Source organism: Plecotus auritus (genome assembly GCF_963455305.1).
Source record: "Plecotus auritus genome assembly, chromosome: 3".
NCBI lineage: Eukaryota > Metazoa > Chordata > Mammalia > Chiroptera > Vespertilionidae > Plecotus > Plecotus auritus.
The window spans coordinates 214,196,937-214,205,843 of record NC_137772.1 but is presented as its reverse complement, the minus strand read 5'-3'; positions in this window follow the sequence as shown (position 1 = coordinate 214,205,843).

Genomic DNA, 8,907 nt, shown 5'->3' with positions numbered 1-8,907 from the left:
TAGCACATTTGTCCAGCACATATATAATGGAAATTGATTGACCAAAATTCAATTTTTTGTCCAAGAATTTATGGTATAAAGTGAGGCTTACCTATAACAGCAACGGCAAGCCCACTACCCCCTCAGAAGACTGAGTGCTGCTGGGGACTCTCCATGTGGCTCTGGAGAAGTCACAACCTCCCCCCCCGCCCCCACCATGATAGCTTCCAAATTTATCAGCTCTGCGCCTACCCAACCCCCGAGCTCCCAACTCAAATATCCAGCCACCTGCTTGTTCATAGAACCTCGTGGATGTATAATAGGCATCTCAGTTGGGATATAATTAAAAGAGAACTCTTGATTTGCACCCAATTTTCCCCCCCTAGTCTTCACCATCCCTTTAAATGGCAACATCTATCCAATTGCTCAAGTTAAAAAGTTAGGAGTATCCACAATCTTTATTATGGAAATCAGTAGCAAAGGCAGCTTTTGTTCAGTTGAGGGGTAACAAGGACCCCAAATAACTGTGACTTAAACAGAACAAAAATGCATTTTGTTTATTTCTTCCTCCTGGGTAGAAGCAGTCAGAGACTGGCCAACATGACTTGACCTCAGGGATGCAGGTACCTTCCACATCATTGTGCCACCATCTGCAGGTGTAATCTACCTCTTCGTGATACAACATAGCAGCTGAGTCCCAGCCATTGCATCAGAGGTCCAAGCAGCAGGACGCAAGGTGATATGGAAAAAACGAGACAAAGAGCACTTTGGAAGAAGATTATTTTGCTGACACCTTATTGGCAGAACTTAGTCACATGACTTCTTAACTGAAAGTGAGGCTGGAAGATGTAGTCTTTAAGGCAACTATGTGCCCAGTTAAAAGTGGGGTTTCATTACGGTGGAAGAAGGCTAGACCAGGTGTTGAGAGGGAGGGCTGGCCAGGATTTTCTGTCCTATATGGCTTGTAAAGCCCTATGTGATTGGGCCCCTCCCTGCTATTTGACCGCATCTCTTTGACCTTGCTTAGCACAATCCCACCACTCTGGCCTTTTCTGATGCTCTTTGAATTTGCTATGTTTGTTCCTGCCTTAGAGGCTTGCTGCTCCCTCCCCTGGGATGCTGGCCCCAGATATGCTCATGGCCAACCTCTCACTGGTCCAGCCTCAGCTCAAATGTCAGTTCCTCACCAGGGCCTTCCCTGGCCACCCTTTCTAAGGTAGTGTCTCCCCACCAGCCAGCCTCAATCCGGAACACATTTTATGTCTTCAAAGCACTTGTCACCCTCTGAAAATACCTTTCACTTGTTGTTTTGTGCCTCCCAACTCAAGAACACAAGGTCCTTCAGGGCAAGGGCGTCCACCCATCATGTTTAGAGTTAGTGCTCCACATCAGCACAGAGAAGCTGCCCAGTAGATATGTGTGAAACAAATGAGTGACTTTATTCATTCATTTCATCATCAACACATTTGAAATTGAATGTATCCGTTCAATACTCCCCGAGCTTCCCCCACAGACAAGCTGCTACTATCTTGGGCAAGAATTCATTTTCCCCTGGGCCCCCTGGGGAGAGACAGCGAACAGTCTGGACTTCAAAGGAAGCTGTGTTTGGCTCTCACTTTACTGCCTGGAGCCAGGAATTGGCCCTCAGTGAAGGGTGAAGAGAAAGATCAGCCAGATGCTTGAAACTTGTGCTAACCTGCTCTGTGGAAGTTTCTGAACGGAACCTCCAAGGCGGCTGCCACAGCTCCTGGGCAGTGTGACCTGCAGTGGCCAAGGTCACAGTGGTGGTCAAGGTCGCAGTGTACTTCCCAGTTCCCTGCTTACAGCTGTGTCAGTGTAGCTTAGGCAAATTCCCCAACCCCCTTGCCTTGGTTTCCTCATCTGTAAATTGACAATAATGATGCCACCCCCTAATGGGTATTGAGATGATTTAGAATATGTGAAGCACTTTTTGTGCTGATATATAGTAAACATTCAATCAATGTAGCTATTATTAGGAGGTGCCTGGCACTTCGCGTGTATTTTCTTTAAGCCTCCCCAGTAACCTTGTAAAGGCAGCTGTCAGTCTTCCCATTTAACAGATGAGAAAACAGAGGCTTGGAGGAGGCAAGTTCTTGACCCGATAACTCCACTGCTCTTTCATCTCACCACCCCCATAACGGGGCTGAACCCCTTGCCAACTACCTGGCATAAGTTCTGGTTTCTGAAGGCAGGACTGACATCCTTGGAGTGCTAATGACTCAGCAGATATGCATTATGTGGCCATCGCAGTGGCTTACGTGGCCACCTGTACTATGTATTCAACATGAACAGATAATATTTCCTTAAGCCAAACAATAAAAAGTAGATCTACCTAAGCATTACTTGTAATAGCTCAAACCGAAAAAAAAAAAAAAAACCTATCCACAACAGAATGGACAAATAAATTGTGGTGCAATCACACAATGCAAGACTCCACATCTACAGCAAAGGAAATGAGGGAAAACTGCCACGTGCCACATCATGGGTAAACTTCATGGACACATGTCAAGGGACAGAAGCCACACACACACACACACACACACACACACACACACACACACACACACACACAAAACTACCTACTGTATGGTTCAATTCACACAAAGTTTACAAATAGGCTAAGTTAGCCCCTGGGTTAGAGGGCAGGATGACAATTCCTGAAGGAGGCAGGGGACTGTGGTTGGGCAGGCCCACAGGGTGTTTCTGGGGGCTGTGACACAGGTGTGCTCACCTGTGCTAACTCATCGCGGTGCACACTTACGGTTTGTGCATTTCCCATACGTTCTATTTTATTTAAAACTTTTCTCTTGCCCAGCTGTCACGGCTCAGTGGTTGAGCATTGACCTACGAACTAGGAGGTCATGGTTCGATTTCAGTCAGGGCCCATGCCCAGGTTACGGGCTCGATCCCCAGTGGGGGGCATGCAGGAGGCTGCCCACAAATGATTATCATCATTGATGTTTCTATATCTCTCTCTCCCTCTCCTTTCCTCTCTGAAATCAATAAAAATATATACATATTTTTAAATATATTTTATTGATTTTTTACAGAGAGGAAGGGAGAGGGATAGAGAGTTAGAAACATCGATGAGAGAGAAACATCGATCAGCTGCCTCCTGCACACCCCCCCACCGGGGATGTGCCCGCAACCAAGGTACACGCCCTTGACCGGAATCGAACCCGGGACCTTTCAGTCCACAGGCTGATGCTCTATCCACTGAGCCAAACTGGTCAGGGCAAAAATATATTTTTTTAATTATAATTTTAAAAAACTTTCCTCTTAAGCAGGGATATCTATACTTTGTTTTACATGTTCATTTCAGGATCAGGGTTCCAGAAGATGTCTGCCATCATCCAAGCTGAAGTTAAGTGATCTAATGCCCCAAGAGGACTTAACGCGGTGTCTGGGCCGGAGAACTATGCTCAGCAAATGCTAGCAAGTGTTATTATTATGATTATCGTGGCTCTGACTTGCCAAACGGCAGTGGAGAACTACTGAAAACCACACCACAGCTAGTTCCCTGCGCCAGTGCCCGGAGTTCCCTTAAAGGGGAGCAGGGGCAGTACTAAGCGAGGTGAGATCCCCCACCCACTGCCAAGCTCCAGCGCAGCCCAGATCCCTGCCCGGGTCCATGTGGGTTCCTTTGCCCTTTTTCCATTGCCCGCCCAGGACACCTGTTTATAACGTGTGGCTTCTGGACTCCGCCAGAGCACAGGCGCATGTGTTTGTACGAAAAGCAACTCAGCAGCCACTGCCATCAAGTTCATGTGTCCCACACCAAAGCCTTTCCCTTCCTCCCAGGGCACTGACACCCCTTCCACGGCTGGCGCCTTCCTCCCACTGCCACCCAACCCCATGTCCTCATATATGTCCACACTCATATATGTCCACACACATGTTCACACTTACACTCACAGTCATATGTTCACACTTATGTTCCCACTCGCTCACTCATATATGCTCATGTGCTGACAGTCATACCCTCATCCCCCACTCACACACTCACACTCATCACATGCCCACACACACACATGCTCACACACATTCTCACACACACTCACACTCCTACTCATCAGGAACCACTCAGGACGCAGAAATGGCCCTTGTCCACCAGGAGAGTGGACAAGGAGTGTCTCAAACCATGGCCCCATGATGTCCAGTGTCACCCCACCTGCTGTGTGACAAAGTCTCTCCTCCTAAGTCAAACCCCGATCTACAGAAGCAAGGTCTGCATGATCATGGCCCCAGATTCTGCCTTTTCACAAGTCACAATCGCAACAAACCTGAGGGTCAGGGATCTTTCTAGAGAAAAGACGGAGAGGGGCGATGGGGTGCAAGTACAAATGGTTCCCAGGCAGGAGTGAGGGGGAAATTGGAGTCCACACCTCTGCCCACGGACCCCTGCCCTGGGCACAGCGGAGGGGCGTCTGGCTGAACGAGGCGGAGTGGGGATGGGCTGCCAGGCAGAGAGGCGCAGAGGTTGAGTTTCTCCTCTTCTCTGGAGTGAGAGCAACAAGAATAAGGCCACGAGAGAGCAGGTGTCACCGCACGCTCTTCAGTACCCTGGAAGCTTCTGAGGGAACTTTCATTCTCGAGTGCTCATCTATCCCTCGCTGGGTAATAAACTGTCCCAGAACTTAATGGCTAAAACAACAACCATTTCATAAGCTCTTACAATTCCGTAGATGGATCAGCTGGATGGTCGCTACTGGTCTCATCTGAGGTCTCTCAGTGTGATGGTGGTGGGCACTGGAGCATTCAAAGTGTCTTCACTCATGTGTCCAGCACCAGAGCAGCAGGACTGGAAGGCTGGCCTCCCTCTCCCCACGTGGCCTCCCCACGTGGCCTCCCCACGTGGCCTCCCCACGTGGCCTCTCCACGTGGCTGCTTGGGCTTCTTGACAAGAATCAGTGTTCCAAGAAAGAAGAAGTCTTTCTCCCCCACCCCAGGTTTTCACACAATTTGAACATTCTTGAATGAACTTTATTTAACAAAGTTAACTATTTTTGTAGCATCAACTAGCATTTCTTTAGTTCATCACCAAGTCTTTGACACCATCAGATCACAAGTAAAAGAGCAGTATGTTGTGACAACATCCAGATTTTCTGTTCTATGAGAGTGGCTGAACTTTTCGTGGGGTCAACCATGGAAGGGGCACCATCCACACAAATGCCAAATAGCCCCTCGAAGACGGGCCATTTGTATTTTGAAAATAAAACACTAATTATTTTAAATTTCTAGACAAAAATACTAGAAAACATGTCAGTGACCTCGGATCTAGCAAAGAATTCTCAAGTAGGACACAAAAAATGTGAACCGTAAAAGGAAAAAAATCAACAAGTTTGACTTCATCAAAATTTAAAACTTTTGCTCTTTAAAAGACAGCTATGAAAATCAAAATGCAAGCCCAGCTGGACAGAAAATATTTGCAAAAATAGAGCTGACAAAGGGCTTGTATCCGCAATATAAAGAGTGCTTGCAACCCAATAAGGAGATGACCTAATCAAAAAATGAACAAAATATTTGAACAAATACTTTGCCAAAGGAGTGATACAAATGGCAAATAGGCACATGAAAAGATGCTAGACCTCAATGGTCATTAAGGAAACACAAATTAAAACCACAATGAAATGCCACTAGGATGGTTAAAATTAAAAAGACTGATCATCTCAAGTCCTGGCGAAGACGCAAAATAACTGGAACTCTCATCGTCTGCAGATGGTACATATAATAAAGCACAACCACGTTGTAAAAGTGGTTTCTTACAAAATTAAACATATACCTATAATATGACCAAGCCATTTCACTTCTAAGCATTTACCCCAAACAAATGAAAGCATATATCCACACAAATATTTGCACGTGAATGTTCAGCCAAGAACCAGAAACAAATCAAATGTCTATCAACAGGTGAATGGATAAACTGTGGTAGATCCATATCATGGAATGAGCACAACCCAGCAATAAAACAAGGACATATAGGTACACACAGCAGGATGATTCTGTTGTAGCTCAAAATAATTATGCCGAGTGAAAGAAGCCAGACACAAAAGAATAGATATTGTTTAACTGCATTATATTAAATTCTGGAAAATGCAAACTAATCTATGATAACAGGAAGATCAATGTTCTCACCTGGGCCTGGGACTGGGGAGCAGAGTGAAATGGATCACACAGCACATGAGGAAGCTTTGGGGGTGATGGGTGCATTCATTAGCTTGATGGTAGTGATGGTTTCACAGGTATACAAATATATCAAAACTCATCACATTATGCCATTGACTGTATGTCAATTATCTTACCTAATAATAGACAAACATGTAAATTGACTGTACCTCCACTACGCCACCAGCCAATCAGGAGTGATATGCAAATTAACCCAACAAAGATGGCGGTTAATTTGCATGCACAGGCGCTGAGTGACGGGGGCGGGATGCTTGCATCATTGCCATGGCGATGATGCAGGCATTCTGCCCCACCCCCGGTCTCTCAGGGCCTCTGGGCAGCATGGGAAGGCGGGGCTGGAGTGGAAAAAGGTGGCTCCGGGGCCTGAACGGAAAGGGGCTGGGCCGGAGTGGAAAGGCAGTGCCAGCAGCCAGGGAAAGGAAAGCCCATTCTAGCATGAATCTTTGTGCATCAGGCTTCTAGTATCTCAATAAAGCTGTAATGAAAACTAAAGTAAATAATGAAAAAAAATACATATTGGCCTTTACTTGTTTGGGGGCAACTCTTTGCAACAGAGAAAGATTTTTGAATCTCACCATTTACAAATCCTACAAATGCTATACCATGACAAGTATTGGTAAAATCTGTTGACATCTCAACCTGTGTAAAGAAGCTATTGTTTTTCAATTTACAAGTTAGATCTCTTTAGCATCATGAGACATGTCATCAATATGATGACTTGTATTGATTCTTTGAGAGTGGAACCTCTCTGGTTTCTCACATTGCATCCTGTCCTGGCATGTTACTCACTGAACCTTTACTGGTGTGATCAGGTTTTCACCCACCATGTGACCTTTCTTTTTTGGTGCAATAAGCTCTCTTGCTGGATAATTTGCTTCCTATGACTGATGTGACTTTTTCTCCAAAGCTTTACACTGTTCAAGACTCTGATACCCATTTCAAAAGACCAGTTCTTTCCTTTCTGAATGGCCATGGCCTGTTGTCAAGTGTCCTCTCGGTGGGCTGGGCCATTGCTGTACTTTTGTTTGTCACACAGACACAGGGGGCCAGGACCTCATGGCTCCCCAGCCTGTGAAAACCCGTTGATGAGTGCCTCTCCCCGTAAAGAACAGCATCTCTGTGTCCCTTATCTGACTGGTGCAGGAAGGGTCTCATAAGACTAGCTCCTCCCTGACTTCCAGTTCCAGGTCTCACCTGTGATCCTCCACCCCTCACCTTACCAAGGCTGTCCTTGGGCCTGGACCTAGAATACTCTTTCACGTCATCATACCTTACCTTTGAAACGTGCCACCTTACTCTCAAAAGAATAAAACACAAATGTTAATCTACACTAATAAAAAAGTAAGATGCAAATTGACCATACCTTCATGACGCCCACCAGCCAATCAGGGGTGAGAATGCAAATTAACCCAACAAAGATGGTGGGTTAATTTGCATACACAGGTGCTGAGCGGCCGGGGACGGGACATTCCACACCACCCCAGCTGCTCCGGGCCTCTGGGCAGCATGGGAAGGCAGAAAGGCAGCTCCGGGCCAGAGTGAAGGCAGTGCCGGCAGCCAGGGGAAGGAAGGCCCACTCTTGCACAAATCTTCATGCATCAGGTCTCTAGTACAATATAAAGGCAAAGGGCATAACAAATATACAAGAAAGTTGAACAAATGCAAAAAGTTCACAATGCAATTCTCTTCTAACATACACAGGCTGTTTTGCAGTATTTACCATGGCTGAGGCACAGTGGGTAAAAATTACTTTTTATTAGTCTTAAATTTTCTCTCTGATATTACACCTATAGGGAGTGTTTGCCCCCATAAGTCAGTCAGCAGTGAGTAAGGGAGGTTGGGGAGGTCACTGGGATGGAGAAGCTGATGTTGCCAGCCTGCTGTCCCCCTCCGTGCGATCCAGAGCTCACCGGTGTTCAGCAGCATCCCTGTCTCGAGTCAATGGGTTCAAGTGAGAATGATTCAGTGGATGAAGGCAACTCAACTGTACACTGCACAGGGGCTGTGATGGTGAGTTTCATGTCAACTTGGTTAGGCTGTAGAACCCAGTTATTCAACCAAATACTAATCTAGGTGTTGCTGTGAAGGTGTTCTGTAGGTGTGATTAGAGTCTATAAGTTTACTTTAAGGAGGGAAGATTTTCCTGAAACATCTGGATACCCTGGATGAGCCTACTGAATCGGTAGAAAGGCTTTCAGAGCAGAATTGAGGCTTTACCCAGGAAAAAAGAATTCACGGCCGGCCCCACAGATTTCAGACATGCCTAGGCAGTCCCACAATTGTGTAAGCAGATTTCTTGTAATAAATCTCTTGTCTCCACTCATTCTGTTTCTCTGGTGGAAACAGGGGGCTGAAGGACCTTTAACCAAATTGCTTCATCAGTCTCTTATTGCAAATGCTAGCATAGTACAGACATAATATTCTAAACATCACGTGTGTGTTGGTGGTGGGTTTTTGTTTTGTTTTAATCAATCACAAATTCTCACACAACGGGGTTCTCTAGGACTCTCATGTAGAAATTCTGGTTCGGTCTTAGATTGGAAGCTCTCACCTGGACCTCCTTTTCCACACAGACCCAAAACTCTTTCTGACATTGCACATCTTCTCGTTCTGGGTTCTTTATCTGAGCCACGCTTTTCTGCCATTGTCTGAGATTCCAAAAGCCATTTCAGGTGACCAGCTCTTTCCTTATCAAATGTCCCTGGCTTGTCATCCAGGGTC